The 24,146-nt window shown below is 38.5% G+C and overlaps 1 pseudogene; it reads left to right on the forward strand.

Moving 5' to 3' along the window:
* LOC114424131 overlaps positions 1-24,146 on the forward strand; it is a 64,325-nt pseudogene that overhangs the window by 27,850 nt on the left and 12,329 nt on the right.

Consider the following 24,146-nt stretch of genomic DNA (forward strand, 5'->3'; position numbering starts at 1 on the left):
ATTAAGCGCTTGGGGCACCCCATGAACTGAGCGAAAGGGCTCAGGTTATTACAAATGGCACATGGTTTAAACCAAAGTGAGGATTGAAGCCTCAGACCTATGTTCTCTCCTTTTAAAGAACTGTGACGAGACAATTACAGCGGACAGGAATCCCTGGAGGAAACCAAGAAGAACAAAAACACAAAAATAAAAAGAACATGCAGCGGTTTCCTCAATTGCCCTAGACTTCAAGCGCAATATCGCTTAACGACATCGGAGTTCACGGGCGAGGGTAGTTCCTCGCCATCCATGTTGGTGAGCACCAGAGCCCCCCCAGAAAAAGCCCTTTTCACAACGAAAGGTCCTTCATAATTTGGGGCCCACTTCCCTCGATTATCTTTAACAGCGTGGGATATCTTTTTCAGCACAAGGTCCCCCTCGTTGAACTTGCGCGAGCGCACCTTTTTGTCGAACGCGTTCTTTATCCTTTGTTGATACAGGCGCCCATGGCTAATGGCCGTCAAACGCTTATCTTCAATAAGGTTGAGTTGGTCGTAGCGTGTTTGAGCCCACTCTGATTCTTCTAGGCCCGATTCTGCTAGCATCTTCTGGGAAGGGACCTCTACCTCAAACGGGAGTACCGCTTCCATCCTATAAACCAAGGAATACGGCGTTGCCCCAGTAGAAGTTCGTATCGAGGTTCGATATCGATGCAGGGAAAAAGGCAACATCGCTTGCCAATCCTTGTATGACACCGTCATCTTCTAAATAATTTTCTTAATATTTTTATTTGCAGCCTCTACAGCCCCGTTCATCTTTGGCTGCTAAGGGGTGGAGTTATGATGTTGGATCTTGAAATCCCCGCACATTTCCTGCATCATTTTGTTGTTCAGATTGGTGCCATTGTCAGTAATGATCTTTCTAGGGAGTCCGTATCGACAAATCAGTTCCTTCTTTATGAATCTGACCACCACACTCCTCGTGACATTGGTATAAGAAGCCGCTTCAACCCATTTGGTTAAATAATCTATCGCCACAAGAATGAAGCGATGATCATTCGAAGCTTTGGGTTTGATGGCCCCAATGACATCTATCCCCCACATGGAAAAAGGCCAAGGGGCGGACATGACATTCAGAGGATGTGGCGGAACATTGACGTTGTCCGTGTATGCTTGACATTTATGGCATTTCCTTACATGGGTGCAACAATCGCTTTCCATAGTGAGCCAGTAATAACCTGCTCTAAGGATCTTCCTGGCCATAGCATGCCCATTGGCATATGTCCCAAATGAACCCCCGTGGATTTCCTCAATCATGTAGTTCACCTCTTTGGCATCTACGCATCACAGGAGGGTCATGTCGTGGTTTCGTTTGTACAGGATGGTACCACTCACAAAGAAACCAGTAGCCAATCTCCTTAACGTTCTTTTGTCATTGTCGGAAATCCCTGGTGGATATTCTTTGTTCTCAACATATTGTTTGATGTCGAAATACCACGGTTTCCCATCTCGCTCTTCCTCTATCGCACAACAATGTGTCGGCTTGCCCCGAGATCTGAATTCAATGTACGGCAGATCCCCGTGTGGGGCAAGTTGAAACATGGATGCCAAGGTGGCCAATGCATCGGCCATTTGGTTCTCTTCCCGAGGTATGTGGTGGAAAGAAATGTCGTCAAAGAATTCGGCTAACTTCAAGATATAAGTTTGATAGAGTAACAACTTCGGATCCCTAGTTTCCCATTCTCCTCTCAACTGGCGTATTACCAAAGCCGAATCTCCATACACTTTGAGTAGCTTTACGTCAAAATCAATGGCCGCTTGAATCCCAAGGGCGCACGCTTCATATTCGGCCATATTGTTGGTACAATCGAAACCTAGCCTGGCCGTGAAAGGAATACACTGATCATCTGGGGATACAAGGACTGCCCCTACTCCATGGCCCAAAGCATTAGATGCCCCATCGAAACAAAAAATCCATTTGTCTATATCCTCGTGCGTTCGCTTTTCTTTGAATAGGGCCATGATGTCTTCATCCGGGAACTCAGGGTGCATCGACCGATAATCTTGGAGGGGTTGTTGAGCCAAATAATCTGCCAAGGTGCTTCCCTTTATCGCCTTTTGGGTGACGTACACAATATCAAATTCAGATAGTAGTACCTGCCACCTAGCGATTCGTCCCGTGAGGGCTGGCTTCTCAAAGATGTATTTCACAGGATCCATTTTAGAAATAAGCCACGTGGTATGACTGAGCATGTACTGCCTAAGACGATGTGACGCCCATACCAAGGCACAACACGTCCTTTCCAACATTGAATAATTCATCTCACAGGCGGTAAACTTCTTGCTTAAATAGTAAATGGCTTGTTCCTTTTTCCTAGAGTCGTCATGCTGACCCAACACGCACCCCATAGATTCGTCTAACACAGTCATGTATGGGAAAAGAGGTCTTCATGCTACAGGTGGCATGAGGATCGGGGGGTTCAGGAGGCTCTGCTTGATTTTTTCGAAGGCCTCTTGGCAGTCGCTGTTCCATAGGACCTTCTGGTTCTTACGTAATAGTTTGAAGATGGGCTCGCAGGTAGGGGTGAGTTGTGAGATAAATCTTGCGATGTAATTCAACCTGCCCAGGAAACCTCGAACCTGCTTCTCCGTGCGTGGTTCTGGCATTTCAAGAATGGCCTTCACTTTCTCGGGATCTATCTCTATCCCTTTCTGGCTCACGATAAATCCCAATAACTTCCCCAATTTCACCCCGAAGGTGCACTTGGCGGGGTTTGGTTTCAGTTGGTATTTCCGTAGCCTTCCAAACAGCTTACGCAGATTGACGAGGTGTTCGTCCTCGGTCCGAGATTTGGCAATCATGTCATCTACATAGACTTCTATCTCTTTATGCATCATGTCGTGGAACAACGTTACCATGGCGTGCTGATAGGTTGCCCCAGCATTTTTCAGCCCGAAGGCCATCACTTTGTAGCAAAATGTTCCCCATAGGGTGACGAAAGTAGTCTTCTCCACATCTTCGGGTGCCATCTTTATCTGATTATACCCTGAGAAACCATCCATAAAGGAGAAAAAGACGAACTTGGCTGTATTATCTACCAGTATATCAATGTGTGGCAAAGGAAAATTGTCTTTAGGACTAACTCGATTTAAATCCCGATAGTCTACGCACATTCGCACTTTGCCATCCTTTTTTGGGATTGGGACAATGTTGGCTACCCACTCCGGGTATCGAGCTACAGCCAAGAAACCCGCATCAAACTGCTTTCTCACTTCTTCTTTAATTTTTAAAGACATTTCGGGTCTCATCCTTCGTAGTTTTTGCTTAACCGGGGAAGACCCGGGATTCAATGGCAACTTATGCTGCACAATGTCGAGGTCTAGACCTGGCATGTCTTGGTACGACCACGCAAAGATGTCTTGATATTCTTCAAGAAGGGTTATCAAACCTTGGCGGATAGGTGCGGTCATACGGGTTCCTACTTTCACTTCTTTCTTTCGCTCCCCAGTCTCTAAGTTTATCAGTTAGGTTTCCTCTTGGTGAGGCTTCATTTCGCATTCTTCCTGAGCGATCAACCTCTCCAACTCTGGTGAAAGGACGTCCTCTTCCTCTTCATCGTTTATTGTCTGACTTACTTCTCGGTCAAAATCGATTATCAAACTCTCGTTGTTAGGATCCTCAAAGAATCGACCCTCACATCTATACCAATCAAGACAAAAGAAACAAAAACATGCAAAACAATATGAGAAAAGATGGAATCTCAAGAACAGATGAAACAAGATCTCTTTGTTATTTAATAAAGTAGGTTTCACAAAACAAAAGAGAAAGGAATCTATAGCCTCTAATTACATTGAATCAGCGGTATAGACTTCCGACTGGCTCATCACGCGCTAGTTCCCCACTTGGGAATTGGGATGGCATGGTCGCGCGAAACTTGGCGGATCTTGTGGAGACTCCTCTCCTATTGCCGCCACCTCTTCCTCGAACATTATCCCGACACTTGTGAAACACTGGCTAACATGGCCGGGCCATGCCCTATTTGCCCGGAGTCTTGACGGCACATTCCTTCTTCCCGGTTTCCCGGGTTCATACCCCAACCCATATTTGTACGGGTTCCCCCTAATGTCGACCACATCAGCATTCCCGTGGTTGTCCTTGCCCAGACCCATTCCGGGCTCATAACCGTGCCTGAGCATCACCCGTGCCACCATTAGGGCTGCATTAGAGAGACAAGGCAGCAACAGACTCGTTTCCATAGAGGCACAACTTACCACCTCGAAGGATTGGAAAGTTGTTTCCAATGATTCTTCCGCTACTTCTACATATGGTGCGGAGGAGGGGCAGCTCACCAACATATCTTCTTCGCCTGACATTATCACCAAGAGTCCACCAACCGCGAATTTCAATTTCTGGTGAAGCGTCGAAGGGACCACTCCTAGCGCGTGAATCCAGGGTCTCCCCAAAAGGAAGTTGTTGGCGGGATTTATGTCCATCACTTGAAAAACCACATTGCAAGTGTGGGGGCCTATCTGAATGGGGATGTCGATTTCCCCCATCACCTCCCACCGACTACCGTCAAAGGCTCGTACTACCATCGAACTTGGCTTTAGACGTGACGCATTAAAAGGAAGTTTCTCCAAGGTGGTCTTTGGCATCACATTTAAACTTGAACCATTGTCGATGAACACCTTAGTGATGACATGGTCCATGCATCTGACAGACACATGTAGAGCTTTGTTGTGCCCTCTCCCCTCGACGGGAATCTCTTCTTTCACGAACGCGATATAGTTATTGGTAGTTATATGATTAACAATTCCTTCAAATCCCTCAACCGAGATGTCGTGTGCTACATGGGCTTCGTTGAGGACCTTTACCAATAGTGCAGGATGAGGCTCGAAGTTTATGAGCAGTTCGAGCAAAGAGATCCTTGCCGGAGTTTTATTCAGTTGCTCAACTACTTTAAACTCGCTTTGTTGGATGAGACGAAGAAACTCATGAGCCTCTTCCAAGGTCACCGCCTTTCCTTGAAAACCTTCTTTCTTTTCAGCTCCTTTTACCACCGGGGGATCTACTTCTTTTGAGGGGGTGGCCACGTCTGCGGGCTCTTGGATCATGGGTGCTTTCCCCTTGGTGGGCAATTCCGCCGAGTGAGGGGGAGCGAACACCCGGCCACTGCGGGTTACGACACTAAGGCCAGTGATGTTGGTCACCTTGGCTGACAAGGAGTCAACCTCGGTTGCAGCTCTCTCTCCAAAAGCGGGAGGGGTATACTTCCATGGAACAACCTTATTGCTTTGATAGGAAAACGGCGTTGGCTTGGGCACTGTCGGGGGGTACATGGGCCTGGAGCCGGTCACCTTCCTAGTGAAACATATTACTAGGGCTTTGGGGGTTAGGGGAACCTTCCTTTCCTCTGACTGCATGCAAATTTGTGGTTCTTCCCTATCTTCCTCGGACACTTTGAGCAGCCCCCAATCCATGAGCCGCTGAAGTAACTCTTCCACCGCGGGACAGGTTTCCATGTCGTGTGTTTCCCCGAGATAAAACAGACATTCGTCACTTTCGTCTCCGCCACGAGAGACCATGCATGCAGCATGCAGCCTGCAGCGACTGGTAGATGAATCGTCTAGTCGTAGCCACATCTTTTAATCTCTTTGACCCTGACGACCTATCCTTTTCAATGGCATTTACGCTAGCCCCTCCATGACTGGCTAGTGGATTGGTTTTAACGTTGGGGCCCTCCTCTTGGAATGATAGCCAGCCGGCATTTATTAGGTGTTGCACCGTATACTTGAATGGCAGGCAAGAGTCAATGTTGTGTCCGGGGGCTCCACTATGGTACACGCATGTGCCATTCGAGTTGTACCACTTAGGGTATGGTGGCTACCCACTCCGGGTATGGCCACCACCAAATTATTTTCCAATAATGAGGGCCATAACTCGGAATATGCCATGGGAATAGGAGAGAAATCGTCTTTCGGGGGGCATTGTGCATTGTTATAGCTCGCGCTAGGAGTTGTATTATTGGTTGGCTGGGGAGTGGCTGGAGCTGTGTGTTGGGCAGGAGTTTTTTTTGTTGCGGGAGGCCCTTCCACTTGAGTTGGGAGGGAACTTCCAGCTCGGATCGAAAAGTTTGGGTGGTTGTGTTGGTATGAGTTTTGGGCATTTTGGGGCGCTTTCATCCATGTCGGGGCGGTGGTGACCGCGTGGGTATCTCCTTCTTTTTTCCGTGTGCCCACCACTGGAGCTCTTCTATTGTTGTTGGGGGCAACGTTGGAGGCATATTCAAAGTTGCCTTTTCTCAGTCCGGACTCGATTCTTTCTCCGGCGAAGACGATGTCTGCAAAGTTAGCCGGCATATATCCTATCAGTTTCTCGTAGTAGAATGTAGGCAACGTATCTACCATAATCGTGATCATTTCCCTTTCAGTCATAGGTGGGACGACTTGGGCTGCTAGGTCTCTCCACCTTTGAGCATATTCTTTAATGGACTCATGTTCCCGCTTGGTCATGCTCTGAAGTTGGTTCCGATCAGGAGCCATATCCGTGTTGTATTGGTACTGCCTAATGAAGGCAGTTGCCAAGTCTTTCCATGACCGGATTTAAGAAGCTTCCAGATTGGTGTACCATGCCACAGCTGCTCTGGCTAAGCTGTCTTGAAAGAAGTGCATTAACATCTTTTTGTCCATAGAATATGCTCCCATCCTTCGGCAATACATCCAAAGATGACCTTTTGGACAAGTCGTCCCTTTGTATTTATCAAAATCTGGTACTTTAAACTTGGGAGGAATGATGATGTCAGGTACCAGACACAGATCTGCTAAATCCGAGAACGGGTAGTTGCCAAGGCCTTCTACCGTTCTCAGCCTCTCTTCAAGTAAATCAATCTTTTCCTTGTCTTTTGCAAAGGGAACGAGTTCCTTAACGGGTGCGGATGGAGATGGAACGTGGCAAACTATGTTTGGTTGGGGCAACTCATGGGGGGCCGGATCCTTGAGGGGAAGTAGAGGGCCTAAATAGGCATCTCCTTCATCATCTTCTTGCAGAGGATAGTCGGCATGAGGAGGGAACTGCCCCTCGAAGGTAGGGGCTTGGCTCAAATCGTCTGGAGCGGTATGGGGAGTGAAGTCCGGAGGCAAACCATAAGGGTAGGCTTGAGGACTATACCTCCGATTGAAAACCATCGTGTTTCTGTCTCGACCCAAGTTTATTGCGGGCTGTAGCACCGGTTCCGCTTCCCTAGCTGTATTGGAAGCGGCCGCCGTAGCATTATCTTCTATAGTTTTTTGAAGCTTTAGCATGGCCTCCGTGATAGAAGTCATTTGATCTTTTAAGGCCGATAGGTCGGCCTTCATCTGTTCTTGCACTCCCTCCTCGTTATCCATCTTACTTCTGGATCGGGTGTTATAGGGGTGCCTTTGCGCTTTTTTAGTTATGGTGAGTTCCCTATAGAAACAAACAGTGGTGAGTATGCCACCAAAACATGAATATGCTAATGAATGATCAGAGCACTTGGATCCACCTCAAGGCCTTTTTTAGATAACGTGATGAGTTTCAGAACTTCTCTTTTTATAAAAAGGAACAAAGCTTTTATCTAGCCAAGATCATACAAAAGTGTTACAACAGAACCTAACGGTTTCTAATTATATGGGCCATCAAATCTATCATGTGTTGACAATAATTGATTAGCCTGTGAATTTCCTCTGGGGCTGAACACACTTCGGCGATGACCTTTGCTTTGGCTAGTAGTCGCGGGAGGTCTTGACTTCCATTTAAGGTCAAGGCAAACCTATCCATCCACATGGTCACTTCTTGATGCAATGCATCATTCACTCTCCCTCATGCTTCCTTCTCGGCGTACGCTTGTGCAAAATCCTTTACTAGTTTTTGTTCATGGGTCAAAGACTGGTTTAACTCTTCTTTGTACTGCCCTATTATAGCTAGCATGCTTTGCTACGTGGCTTCTAAGTGTTGGGCCAAATTCCTCTTGGATCTTGAGCAAGCAGCTAACTCCTCCTTTAAGATCATACCATGTACTCGTGACTGGTCTCTTTCCTCTCTCCAGAGCTTGAGCTCATTGTTGCTGCCCCACAAAGCTCCTCGGAATTTATCTCGGCCATGCTCTTCCTTGCGAGCCCTCTTGGTTTCTTGTTCAAGGGCTCTTGCGGTAGCCTCATTTTCCTCTCGTAACTCAGCACACTCTTTCCGGATGTTTGTAACGGCTGACTTGAATTTTTCTTTGGCGAGTCTTGCCTTTCCTAGCTCTGATTTTAGAGCTTGGACTTCATCCTCTTCTGGAGCTTCGAAGTTTTCCTCGTTGATAATTTTCAACTTGGAGAGCCAATCTAACCCTCGTGTATGAACTCTTAGCCATTCATGATAACCATCGATGATGCCATTACGGATGCCCCTAAGTTCTTTATCTTTCCTTAATGGGCTTTTCCACGCCTTGTGGACTCTTTGTACAATCTTGAGACTTTGCGCGCCGAAATCTCTCACAAGGAAAGGCGAGAGGCTCTCTTCCGTCGGTGCTCCCCTCATGGGCTACCCTAATTGTCTTATGGCAAGTGCGGGATTATAGTTAATACAACCCCTTGTCCCTATCAACGGAACGTTTGGGTAGTCCCCACATGAGAAAAGAACTCCCTCCTTTCCTTCCTTCCAATGAGGAAACCAGTTGATTGTGCCGCCTCCTATCCCAGCCAAGTATTGGTCCCAATCGACTCTTCTCTTTTCGACGCACGAGCGATAACTTTGAAACGGACACGGGTGTCTTATGTCTTGTTGGAATAGGTGCGAAACCAACCACACACAAAGAGTGGGTAAGCAGCAGACAATCCGTGCGCTATTCTTCTCGCACCTTCGGTCAAATGTATCAAATAAGTCCGCCAAGATAGCTACCGCCGGGCTCTCCTTGCTATGGTGATAAGCAAGGAAAGCATCAATTGCAGCTAGGTCCACCAAACCGTCCACGTTTGGAAAGAAGACAACCCCAAAGATCAGGAAAGCTAGTATATCCGCAAACGGGACCCACTCTTCTTGACTCCCCATATCCCTTGCCTTGCCTTCCAAGTATTTTCGCGGTAGGCCCACTACGCCGTTTCGAGTTTGCTTCATACGATCTAACTCTCTCGCCGAATCTCCGATCACAGCTGCAATCTTGCTCAAGGAGGGAAGAAACCCGGAGAAAAGATACGGTTTTCTTACCCCAAGAGGGCATCCTAAAATCTCCTTAAATTCTTCAACAATCGGTACTATTTGGAAGTCCCCAAACGTGAAGCATCTCAACGGCTGGTCATAGTATTGGGCGAGGGATACAATGGCTTCCGTAAATACCTCCGCTGTGGTCAAATCTAAAATCTTTCCGTACACTTTGCGGAAGGCATGCCTTTGGAGGGGTCCCATCAACCGTCCCAACTCCTTAAGGCTGGTGACATCTAGGCCCTTAATCTTAACTTGATAGAATCTTTTTTCTGTTTTGATTTGTCCCCATCATTTACCTAAAAAGGGGTGGATCAAGGCTCCGATATGAATGATGCAATGCGCATGCATGAAACGGAAATAAAAATAAGGGGTAATTTACATATACGAGACCAAAAAAGATCCATCTTTTTAATACTACGTTCTAGGCATTGCGGTGCCCCAACGTATGTATTAAAAAGTGACCCATTACTCTAGAGAGACAAAATATCACTAGCTATACAGCAAAACTATAATTTATGTGCTATTTGCAGAAAAATGCATGAGAACAAATGGCACAGAGCGTGTTTGCTCCATGCCCCTATTTGGGGACCTATAGGATAATATCTAGGGGTCTCTAATAACTACTCCCAACGATCTATATCTCACATGGCTGTTTTCTAGAGGTATCATCACTCAAGATAATAATATTGCGACGGTATGGAATACCAGCGACAACACATTATAAAGAGAGAAAACTCTAGACGAGGTTTCATTATTATCAAGCAAGTCGGAGATCTAGCATGACCATAGATTCACCTCCACTCCTTAAATTCCCATGGACCCGGGTATAGGGCCCCTTTTTTACTCAAACCCGTGGGTGCTTAGAATGCAGTGTAAAAATGTGGAAAAGACAACATTTATTATATTTACACAGTTTCAAAAAAATGCACACACAAAGTTTCACAATTCCACAATTTCCTAAAATAGGCCTAACTCACAAAAACAGTCCCCAGTGGAGTTGCCAACTGTCGCAACCTACCCTTTTGCGGGCGAGCGAGGCGAGGCTCACGGGTGCGTCTTCCAAAGGAGGAAAATGCGCGGAGTTGCCACCAACGTTTATTTGTGGAAAACGTCGGAAAAACCGAAGGAAACCGGTCATGAAGAATATTCCAGATTCGGGAGTTGTATTTACGTTTGAGGAAGGTATTAGCACCTCTCACGTTTGTCCCAAAGGACAACAACCTTAATTTTAGAATTGTATGAAATTGTGTACCTAAACTTTTATTTCTTTTTATTTTTGAGGTCGACAAAAGCGGGGCTCTTGCTCTACGTACCCTCCATCGAAGAGGAAATCAGACCTACGTAGTTCTTTCTTAAGGGTGAATCAAGCGATTCTTTTTACTTGGTATGTGGTCTTTTTAAGGCGTTGGACCTTAAAAATGATCCATTTTTACTTGTTAAGAAAAACTGAGGTATTGAACCTTAAGATCCTTTTTAGTGATTTTTTTTGCGGACGAGCTTGACTTTGCGAGTTGATTTTAGCCTTAGTTTCACTTTAGTTATTAGTCAATTCAATTAAGAAAGAGAAATCCCAAAGAGAAACGTCCGATTAATTTTTTTCCTTTATTTTACTAAAAGATATTTTTTGATTATTATATTATTATTTTACCTCTTTTTGGTTTCCAACGTGGTTATGGCATGACCGAACTATCGGATTTCATTTTAACAGAAATTAACGGATATTACAAATCAAATGATCGGTGGAAATTTATTTTATTTTTTGATTAGGCAAGAAAATGACTTAAGTAAATGACTGAAACACGTCAAAAGGGGGTACAGAAAGTAAATGAAACGAGAATAAAAGTACACGAAACAAATGGGGACCACCACAGGTACATAGAATGAATTGAAAAGTTCGATTTCGGGAACTTATCGGTTGAAGACCGAAGAACGAATGACAAATGACGAAGAACGGTTGAAAATCTTCGCGAAATTACCCACGGAAACGTTTCGGAAGCGCCTCGCCTTGGATTTTCTTCACGAAAACAATTTTCCTCACTAACTTCACTCCTCCCTCTATTTATAGGAAAATAGGGGAGGAGCTTGCCACCCAGATCGCCCAGGCGAGCCAGGTTGGTTCCTCCAGAAGCAACCGCCTTCTGGAGGAAGAATCTGGAAGGCCCAAGTGGGCCTGGTTGCTATTTGCACCCCTTTTTTACTAAATACACCCCTTTGCTTTTTTTGCTGATTCTTTTTTCGTAACGTTACGAAACTTTACGAATTTTGTAACGATACTTGTTTTCTTTCCGTAAGGTTACGAAACCTTACGGATTATGTAATTACTCCTTTTTTAGCTTTTGGAATGTTACGGAAACTCACGGATTGCGCAACAACACTTCCTTTTGATTTCCGGCACGCTACAAAATTTCACGGATTGCATAACAATGCTTCCTTTTGATATTCGGCATGTCTTGGAACTTCATGTATTGTGCAACAAAGGGTGCCAAGTACCTCGAAGCGGTCAACCAAAGGTTGCATGCCATCAAACAATAGTCCCCGGACGAAATTAGGGTATGACACCAAGCAATCGCAAAAAGGTTGGAGCGTTTGCTCAACCTAAGGATAGTCACTGTAGGCATGAAAATACACAAGGTCATGGAAGACTGCATAAGGATCGCTAGGGATGTCACACTAGATGGCAATGTTTATGTCAGGTCGCGACGAAGGCGGCGCACAGATCAACCATAGACGTCACCCATTTTATATTTTAATATTTCAACTATGTTTATAATTTTCTTGTATTTGACAATATTTTGGTTTTCCCAAACATTTTGTAAATTTTAACTTATTTTTATCTATAATTTTTAGTCTATGTTTATGTCTACTAAATATTAGGGTTAACGTTAACAATTTTTTTTAAATTACGTAACCGTTAAACGTACCAGGTAACCTTAGTAATGACGTAACAATATATCCATAACGTCTACACCTTTGGCAATTAAATTTAACATAACAAAGATACTGAAAAGTATGTGAATTTGCAACCTAACAATTATATATTAATGTAGGACATTACAAAGTCATTAGAAGCTACATGTTCTGTCTTCAGTTATGTCAACATAGTCTTTTTTCAACATCATCAACTTTCTGTACTGCTGCATTTTACTAATATATGGAGTTGGCCACTGCTTTGCTTGAGGATGACAATTTCTAGACCATAACAATGCTAGAGGCGGTAAAGGACAACGGTCTTTAAAATAAACCTGTTGTACATGCACAAATAATTTTACGTCAAAAGAATACAAATGATTGCATAAATTTAAAAATAGGACTATCTTGAATCTACCTGAACAAAATGATTGTCATAGACGTGACCGATACATATTTTGCAATGCACAGAAGAATCGGTTGGTGGTTGACTTCTAAGAAGAAAGAACGTCATGCTTTATTGTAGCGACAACGATACAAGGATTACATTATACCTAGATGCAATGACATCCCATCTCGGTTATATCCATCCACTTATCCACAATAACCTGAATCAAACAAATATACACATAACATTTATTTAAAGTTAATTCTTAAAAAGCAAAACATAAATTACATACCATGGATAACCCATCAACAAATAGGAACCTCCTTAATTCCTCGAATCTATCTGTGCCACCGAAGAGCTTGATATAGTCATCTGACCATTTGCCAAGTTCTTTAAGCAAATGGTTGTGCACCAAGGACCAAGAATCTTCACCCATACCTAATACAGCGACAATCGAGCGATATCCATAGTTACCGTCAGCTTTGACATCCACAATGTTGTCAATGAACTATGCTTCATCGAAGAATTACTATTTTGCACAGAATGTAAAGCATCAACATACTCCAGTAAGATGGATCACGCTTTATTGATCTTTGGTTTCTGTTCATCGGTTTCTTCTGTGTACCTTTAGTGTTGAACTTTTCTGGAAGAGGACACGTAGAGTTTTGGTCAGGGTATGCAATTTCCCGAAGTTTACTCTTTAGAGTTACTTTACCACAAATATCAAGTTCCTCAAATCACTTAGATATTGTTTCCATCTCTTCCTTTATGGTCACTTGGGGCTTAGATAACCTTTGGTATGAAAAACTCAATCTCCTCCAAAACATATGGATTGAATCTAGTGAATGCTACCAAAAACATATTTAGATAGCTCACATGCACAAGGAAGACCGTGCGTAGTTCTCATGACACAACCACAAGAAGAAGGATTCTTGCCAGCATAATGTACACGTTTAAACTCAGCAACAATCTAATTTAAAGCATACCTTGAAACCATGTCAAGAAGCCTCTTGTATAAGGTAACTTTAAAAACATGTCCAACCACATGTGTACTTGTTTCAAAGGATGCTTTAATTTCAGTGTGTTGCAGCGTGCATTTCAAACACTACATAAGTCTCCAAGGCTATTTTGTAATACTCTTTTTAAAGCCCAATAAACAAATTCAACCTTACATTTGAAATACACAAAAACAATAATTAAAATCCATCAATTCATCAACCCTAATAGAAAAACTTTAACATTTTCATACCTGTTTGTAGTTGTGTTTCCTAAGTGTATCGCCTTATTCGTTCAAACTGTAACAAAATTTTCTTTGTGGGGGATTATCCATATTTCGTTAACATAGTCAACAAACATTGGCTAAGGTGAACAAGCAATTTCAAACTTCTTAAGGCATTCATCGAACTGATGTTCCGAAGGACAATCAACCAAACTTCCTTAGACATCCATGACATACTCCCAAGCATTTTTTTGACCAATTAGGGATTTACATTTTGCCTTGACATTCTTGTCGATGTGAAATCTGCACAACAAGTTTGTACACTCAGGGAATATAGTTTTCACTGCATTCATCAATGCTAGGTCTCTGTCAGTCACAATAACTCTAAGGATGACATCACGTCTTAGAAATATACCTCGAAACCGTTCTAAAGCCTATACCACATTATTAACACGTTCACCCTCCAGATATGCAAAACCAGCAGAGAATGTCATCCCTATTGGTGTCACACCAACAAAGTCAAGTAGTGGGAGTCTGTACTTGTTTGTTTTGTAGGTACTATCTATCAAAAACACCAAATTACATGCATTGCATAACTTCACTGCATCAGGGTGACACCAAAAGATATCACGTACCACATCTTCATCCTTTAATCTATGCCAATGAATATATTGATCCCGTTCAAGAAGCTTCATTAGAGTTGCATTTCAGTATCAGTTCCTCTAATGGAAGAACGGTATGCACTTCTTGCATTGTATATTTGTTTGATTGTTGTACAACTATTGACATTATGCTCCTTCAACGTTAGCAAAATGTTTCTTGGTTTGACCATTGACTTTGTCATATATGTAATAATTGTCTTTTCATCCTTAGTGAATTGTTCAGTGTATGAATGTCCAACTAATAACTTTGTCAATTCATGATTATGACTCCCACACATCAACTTCACCATCCAACCTTGCCCTCCAACCACTGGTTTCCCACGAAACTTGAAGGGACACTCACATTTCCTACTCCTAGTATCTCTTCTAACAAAATCTTTCTTCCTAGACCTATACTGACCGCTCCTTTCACAACCAATTAACACAAATGAAGTCCTTCCTCTAATACCAGTGTTTGTGTCAGACCTCATAATCACCGCCACAAATCCGTTTTCATGAGCAACTGATCGAGCACACTACAAAACATCATCTCGGGTAGCAAACACTAACAATGCAACCCAGGCAATTTTAGTCTTCAAACGAACATTCATTCTATCAATTTAATAACAATAATGAACATTATTACCTGAGAAGTATTGAACGCATTCGAACAATCAACATGTTGTTCATTCACACCACATTTTTGTTCATTTTGATCATCCATATCAACATCTTCAAACATTATACTGTCATACATCCATTGATCTTCGTCCATCTTAACAACAAATCAAAAATTTTCACATGACAAACATACAACACCTAACTGCACTATACATATAATATCATACAAAGCTCTACATAATCTTTTACTGCACACCATTTTATAAACACTACAATTCATAATCATATATATTAAAAACCAAAAACACTATATCAATCTACATACGAATTATTTCAAATACACATATAAACAAATAATTTCTTTTTACAAATTTACATACAAACATATTAATAATTAAAAAAAATTAAACTTTAAACAATTTTTTAAAAATTCAAAATCTGTAACCCATACGGATCAAGTTGATCCGTATGGTTTACACGAATCAACTTGATCCGTATGTTGAAATTACACATGCGGATCAAGTCACTCACCCAGCAACACCGCATACCTGGTGTACCTCCGATGACGAACCAACCACTGCAACAATCACCACCGACCCGTAACACTTTCACCACCACCGAAGCGGCACCTCTCTCAACAATGAAAAACCAACACCAAAAGGAGAAAGCAAAGAAGAAAGCAAACGAACCTTAAATGAAAAAAAAGCTTAAACATAAACTTAAAAACAAAGAAGAAGGTGTAGGGGCATTTAAGGAATTATAAATAATTGTTGGGTGCACAAGCAATAACGCTGGTGCACCTAGCATCACCCATAACAAAGGGGGAATGCAACTAGATTCTTGGTGGACCCAATGCAAATAGGAATATGGCAAAGAATGCATTGGATTTTGAGTGCCATAATCCATCCTTCGGCAAAGGTTCTACCAATGTTACAGGAAACAATGAATCTATTTCAAGGAACAATAGCTTCAAAAGAACTTCAAATAGTGATTCTTTTGCTGCTAGTGACAACAATGAATTTAGCTAGAGAACATCTGATATATATGCCATAAAATCTACATTTGCAAGACCATGGATTATATTGATCATGGTACAAGATATCAGCCATGAGTTCACAGATAATCCCTTCTTTTAACAACGGTCTTGATGATAACATGGGTTTTGGCTGGAAGCATGACTAAAACAACTTGGCCATGTAATTGGCATATCTTGTTGAAGTGTTTATTTTATCATCTTTGTATAGGATGCTTGGTAATTTTATCTAAGTAAAGTTTGGCTAAGAATGTTGACTCCTATAATTTTTATGGGGGCACCGTAGAACAAAGTTATGGGGGTAGAAGTATAATTCTTAACTTTGTAAATTTAAGTTTTTTGGTGGGTAGATATATAATTTTATAAAGCTGGAAGCAATTATATTGACCCTCATTCATAGATTGATCCATTAAGCCCGCAAATCTTTCGAAAACGAGCATTTTTTAAAATCCGCATAACTATATTAAGTTTTTGAGTTTGATCGTTCAACCTACTAGTTTAGCAAACTTTATCTACGGACTTACGAACTACTTGTGTAATCCGCCTAAGTCCAATGTGCAATTATTGTTATGTTAAGATTTTTTATCTTTAATTTAGGTTATTAATAATGTTATGTTTAAAATGTTGATATATTTTAATGTGATACATTTTAGCTTAAAAAATGAAGTTATTTTTTCTTTTAATTTTATTCGTTTTTCACTTTTTAAAAACATTTTTTTACTATAAAAAAATGTTTTTTCAAATTACTATTTGGGTATGTGAATTGACCCATTTATTTGCAAATTTTTGTGGGCTGGATACAGATCTTGAAAAAATAACCATTTCTTTCGAATAAGTTCATTTTCTCCATTTGCGGACTAGTAAGTTAACGCCTTTTCATTCATGGTCTTTATAAGTTCATTTTTCTGATTTTAATCCATGTAAGTTAGCATTTTTTTTTCATTTTGATTCCTAAAGGTTTTTTTGTTCATTTTTAGTCCTAAGTTTGTGCCTTTTCAATTTAATTGTCATTTTAAAATACTAATTTTTTTCATTTATAATCTCATAAGTTCGCGTTTATAGGGATTAAAATTAAAAAAAACAAAAATTAATCTATATTTAAAATGAGCAAAATATCTTATAGAGACTAAAATTGAAAAAAACAAAAACTTAGATTTGAGAGATTAAAAATGAAAAATTTTCTTACAGGAGCCAAAAGTATAAATTTACATGGATAATAAACATATTTAAGTTTTTTTTATTTTAATAATTACCAAAAAATTGTATTGGTACCCTTAATATTTTCCCCGGATGACCATTATGCATTTTCTTTTGGATAAATAATCACTTTTGTTTCCGAAAGTGTAACAAATATATCCAGTCATTAACTTTCGTTCATCACTATTAATAAAATAACATATGTGTCATAGAGAGATGAATTTGTCACTGAAATGATTGTCAACGTGGTCATGCTAACTAAATTGGCCGAAAATGTCAGTAAAGTACCATTTTGGACGAAAATGTCAGTAATTTTTTGTTGAACGAAAATGTCAATATTTTTTATTGGAGGAAAATGTTAATACTTTTTTAACCTAAAATTTAGTACGTTTCATTGGACCAAAATGTCAATAAGTTAATATTATTGGACAAAAATGTCAACAATTTTTTTATTGGACCTAAATATTAGTATGTTTCTATTGGACTAATTTGTTAGATCCAAAATTTCGTTTCATTTAAGGGTAAAATATAATTTTAGGATAAATTTTCTTCATTTTTTATCGTTACAAGCATAGCATTACAATAATCACTTAAAAAATATATTGGTAAATATAATTTAAAACAAACATAATAATAATGATAATATTGATTATCAATCATAATTTGTCTGTCATAATAAAAATTATCCAAAATAAATATTATAATAGTATACCAATCATTATAAATTTTTCCAAATTGTAATAATTAGTCACAATCTATTGTAAATAAAAGATAAATATATCTCATATTTCACTTCTTTGAATCTTAACTATTTTATTAATGGTGACAGACATAAGTTAACGACCAGATATATTTGCTCCACTCTTTACACTTTTGGGAACTAAATTTTGTATTTTCATCCTACAGGGACGCATTTGTCACGAATTATACATTTTGGGACAAAAGGGACTATTTACTCAGTCCTATTCCGAGAGAATAAGAAGACGAAAAGTTAAGAAAATATTATATGACAAATATGTCCATATGTTGACAATTAGGGATGACCATATTGGTAATCATTTCAATGATAAATTTGTCCCTCTACGCCACATAAGCTATTTTATTAACAGTGATGGAGGGAAGTTAATTGCTAGATATATTTGTTACACTTTTTATACTTTCAAGGACTAAATTTTGTATTTTCATATTTCAAGAACGTATTTTTTAGTAAATTATTCCTTCAAAGACAAAAATAACTATTTACTCTTCTTAATAAGTAGGTGTGTGCTCGATTGTGAAGAAGAAAAAATAATGAAAAAAATTAAAAAATATTTAAAATAAATTTAGAAAATTAAAAGAGATGTAAGACCATCTTATTCTTTTGAAAATTTCTTTTCTCTTCTCATCAATTTCTTAACAATCAAATCCACCATAAACACGAAACCAAACAAAGCAGTACCAAATCCCAATTCAGTGTCGTTGTGTATGGAAGGTTCAAACACTTTTACCACATAATTATACTTTTAGTCTCTAAAATTTGAAATAAATTTATTTTTTGTCTCTGAAATTGAAAAAATATTTCGATCTCTTAAATTTTAAAAAATAAGTTTTTAATTTTCTAAGAAAGATAACTTTTATTTTTTTTTAACCTACCCGCATTTGATAACATTTGACACGTGTTTACTTTTGTAATATTTTTAATAAAGCTGTTTGACTTCTGAGACTAAAAATATGTTTTTTTAAAAAAAATTTGAGAGACTATTCTTTTTTTTTTAATTTGGGAACAAAAATAAATTTATTTTAAATTTCAAAGACTAAAACATAATTAACCTTATTTTTTATGTCTAAAGATTATTTTAAAGCTAAATAGCTAACTAGTGCACAAATAAAAATATTTTTTAATTAAACCGTTTATTTTTTAAAATATAAAATAAAAATGATAAGAAATAACACTTCTTAATGTCATGGTGAAGTAACATGTTTTACAATCACCATAACACCACAGTATCCCATGGTGCAATTCTTTTTATATAAAAAAAATTATATAACATGTTAATATACCGTTTAAAAATAAGTATATGGTTCCAATATATGCCCGCCATTTTTTTTATAGGTCTACTGGTCTTATAATTTCTAATTTTTTCAGTAACACTATTAACCGTAAAAAGGCTCGAGTCCAATACCGGATAAAATATAAATTTAAGAATTATGTACTAGAAAAGTAGTATACAGTAACAATCAATAAAAATCAATATTAATATAATTTTTTAAATAATTGTTATAAAAGTGTAACAAATTTATTATACAAGATAATAAGTAATAGAATCATAATATAACAACTGTTTACATCATCATTGCATGATGAATTTACTCATAAAATATATACATCAAAATATATAAGTTGATACTTCATATACACATCAGTTCACTTCTAATTTGCATATCTTAATTTTGTTCCGATGTTTGTGAGTAGTCACTATGCTGGCAAGGAGGTAACCATGGCATTTCGAGGAGGAGAGACTTATAACAAGGTTTTTGGTCGTGTATTTGCTTATTTTAACAATGTTTCAAGAGAGGATGATAGACTATCCGGTTAGGAATTCTATAATTCCTAATTAATTTATTAATGTGGGCTACTTATTATATTACAATATTTATATTTTTTTGGGTCCAATATGAGTGATTGAATTTGGTAATCCTGTTAGATTATCATCAAAGAATTAATATGGGCTTAATAAGCGAAAATTACTTTATCCCGTTAAAGAATAATGAAAACTCTAACCGGATAAAAACCTAAAGCACAATTGTCTTCTCTCTGTTTGACGACAAAACAAAGGTCTCAACAAAGGAAAACCGTGATTTGGTTAAGGAAGATTACCAAACCAATTGCTCCATATAATTGTTAATTCCGTTGCGTACTATAAATCCAGGTATTCTTCATAACCCCTCTTAATAATCTAACATAATGCGTTCCTGGTAGTTATTGTTATTTTATAAGAATCCCCTAAAATTCTAACAAGTGGTATCAGAACCACCATTACTGTTAGATTATTAGGAATTAAAGTTGTTTGGTTTGTGTTATACCTATGTTGCTTTGTTATGTGAACCCTAATTTTATTTTGGAATTTTTTATCACTTGATTAAAAATTGTGATTGCGAGTCTAGACGTTTTTTCAATCACGCTAAGTCATGTGTTCACGGTTATGCATTGTGATTACATGAGAATTTTCTTTCACTCAGTAATTGTTGGCTTGTTATTCTTGTTATATTGGTTGTTATTTGTGAAACAAAACACATGCTATGTCATGACATGATATACATGACTTTACATGCATGTTTTTTTGGCTTTATTAATTCACATGATATACATGCCTTTATGTTGCATATCATACATGGTCATTGTCATGCCTCAAGTTACAAAAATTAAAGCATTTGCTTTCATCCGAGAGAATAAAATGTTAGTTTTTTTGTTTATTGTCTTTATGAATTGTGTATATGATTTATGTTTTCGCATATACAAATCCAGTATTATATTTGGGTGCAAATTTAGCCATTACAAACCCTCTCCTTTTTGTGTCGGGTGATTTTGATTAAATTAATTGAAACAATATGTCACCAAAAGAAATCTCTATTGCATAAATTAATTTAATCGGAATTGCATAGATATTAGTATGAAATTATATGATTATGTTCGGCTCAAAGTAAAACGCAATTTGGCCAAATAATATTGTACATGTGATAATAAATGTGTAACAATTATAAGATATTTTTCATGTGAATAATAGTCAGTCCAAATAAAGACTATTATTCGACATAATTTGATCATTGCATTGAAAGTATCAATCACTAATTAATTTAATTTATGGTCCAAAGACTATGAAATAATGTTGTGTTGGATATCTTGTGACAGGTTTATTATGTGAACTATTTTGCACATGTCATGTTATATATATTTTAATAACTTGTTGGCTTATCTGTGAGCATGTGATTTTTTTTATTATTCAGTTTATGTTGCTATACTGAATCAGACAAATTTTAAGGTCAAGAAAGAAGATATAAAAATTGTTCTCGCATGTATGGATTTGGATTTGGCACTGAGAATGAAATGACTCACTTCTACTTCAGAAACCTCTAATGAGGTAAAAATTGAGAAATAAGACTATTCCAATCGAATGTGCGTGCATTATGATCATGAAGTGCTCTATTCCAAAGGTGTTTTGGGAATCTATTTCTGAGGGTGAAAATGCAAAGATATTTCTTGAGGAAATTGAACAATATTTTGCCAAAAGACGAGAAGACAAAGACGAGTAACCTTTTGGCTAAACTCATCTCCATGAAGTTTAAGGGCAAAAGTAATATAAGGGAGTACATAATGGAAATGTCTAAGTTGACATCAAAACTAAAAGCACTTAAGCTAGAGCTTGGTGAAGAGCTATTCATACATTCAGTTTTGATCTCACTTCCTGCACACTTTGGGCAATTCAAAGTGAGCTATAACACTCAGAAGGACAAATGGTCCCTTAATGAGCTTATATCTCATTGTGTGCAAGAAGAAAAGAGGCTGCATAGACAAATCTAAAAGTGTTTAGTTAAGCTCAACCTCTCAAAATAAGACAAGAAAGAAAACTAAGGGTGCTTCGGAAGGGTCTTCTCAGCAAGAGAAATAAACGAAATGCGAAGGATTTAGGGAGAAGTCTGGACACAATGAAGAAATAGTGTCCAAAGTATGCTGCATGGTGAGTAAATAAAGGTAAATCTATTTCTCTTATCTGCTCTGAAGTTAATTTAGCTTTTGTACCTAAAGATACTTATGGGTAGATTCTGGTGCTACTACTCACGTAAGTGTCAACGACGATAAGAGGGTTGCGGTGGAGGCTATAGGAACTTCTAGATTACAATTGAAAACAAGATTTTATTTGGATTTATTTGATACTTTTGTTGTACCGTCTTTTAGACGGAATTTGATTTCAATTTCTAGTTTGGACAAATTTGGTTTTTCTTGTTCATTTAGAAATAATGAAGTTAGTCTCTACTAAAATTTAAATTTAAATTTGATTGGTTCTGATTCTTTAATTGATAATCTATATATGCTAGATGCTATTTGTTCTTATGATGAAATACCGCAAACAAACTGAAGTGGTACAAAGTGAAAATTAAATGAGAATTCAGCCACTTTATGACACAAATGCTTAGGTCATATGTCTAAACAAAATTCAGAGACTCGTGTCGAATAAAATTCTTGAACCTTTAGATTTATCAGACTTTGAAGTTTGTATTGAATGCATAAAGGGAAAACGAACAAACATGAGGAAATTAGGTGCCGAAAGAGCTAAAGACGTCTTGGAACTAGTACATACTAACATTTGTGGTCTTTTTCCAACACCTCCTTAGAATGGACAACACTATTTTATCTCGTTCATAGATGACTACTCTAGATACAATTACCTATATTTGATACATGAGAAGTCTTGGAAAGAAAATTAAGGATGAAGTTGAACTTCAACTTGGAAAGAAAATTAAGGCTATCAAATTTTGACCGTGGTGGTAAGTACTATGGTAGATATGATGGATCAGGAGCACAACATCCCAGACCTTTTGCATTTTTTCTCGGAGAATGTGGAATTGTTCTGCAATACACTATGTCAGGCAAACATAGCATGAATGGTGTAGCATAATGACAAAATCAAACTCTTAAGGATATAGTGAGAAGTATGGTTAGTTATTCTTCTTCGCCAAAGTTGCTTTGGGGAGAAGCCTTAAAGACCTCAGCTTACATCCTTAATAGGGTGTCAAGTAAAGCAATTAACAAAACCCCTTATGAACTTTGGACTAGCAAAAGGCCAAGCATTAAACACTTGCATATTTGGGATTGTTCGACTAAGACACGGTCTTGTAAACTGCATGAAAGAAAGCTTGATTCAAGAATAGTTAACTTTTATTTTGTTGGCTATGTCGAACGCTCTCGGGGCTAAAATTTTTACGATCCGACTTTAAGATTCTTTTTTGAAACAGGAAATGAGAGATTTCTTGAGGAAGTTAAGTTTGGGAAGGAAGAGAACATAAGGAATATTGTCTTTGAGGAAGAACTTGTTATTGACAGTGCTCAAGTCCCCATACCTATTACTGTTCAAGAAACAACTCCAGTAATAGAAAACAATGTTCTAATTATTGTTGATGACATTGTTCAAGAACAAGACAACAATGAGGTTCTCCCTCAAATACCTATACAACAATCTCAAGAAGTGTCATTAAGGAGATCTGTTAGAGAGAGAAGAAGTTCAATCCCATATGATTATATTATCTTTCTCCAAGAACATGAGGATGACATTGGTTTAATAGAGGATGATGCAATCAACTTTTATCAAGCTATGCGTAGTTCTAACTCTCAAAATTAGATCGATGCCATGAAGGATGAGATGAAATCTATGCAAGATAATGATGTTTGGAATCTTGTCGAATTGCCTAAAGGTGTGAAACCTATTGGTTGCAAATGGATATTTAAAACCAAAAGGGATTCAAAAGGCAATGTCGAGAGATATAAGGCTCATCTAGTCGCTAAAGGTTTTAGTCAAAAGGAAGGCATTGACTATAAATAAACCTTTTCTCCAGTACCTTCAAAGGATTCCTTTAGAACAATAATGAAACTGGTAGCTCTTTTTGATTTAAAGCTACATCAAATGGATGTTAAGACTGTGTTTCTAAATGGTGACATTGAAGAAACGATTTATATGGTGCAACCAGAAAACTTTGTATCAGGCGACTTAAAGTCTATGATTTGCAAACTAAATAAATCCATCTATGGTATAAAACAAATTTCCCATCAATGGTATTACAAGTTCCATTAAGTCATTACCTTGTATGGTTTTGAGGCAAATGCAGTTGATGATTGTGTATATCATAAGCCCAGTGAGAGTAAATACTTATTCTTGGCATTGTATGTCAATGATATACTGCTTGCTAGTAGCGATATAGGCTTAT

Source organism: Glycine soja, chromosome 8 (assembly GCF_004193775.1).
Source record: "Glycine soja cultivar W05 chromosome 8, ASM419377v2, whole genome shotgun sequence".
In the NCBI taxonomy this organism is placed as follows: Eukaryota; Viridiplantae; Streptophyta; class Magnoliopsida; order Fabales; family Fabaceae; genus Glycine; species Glycine soja.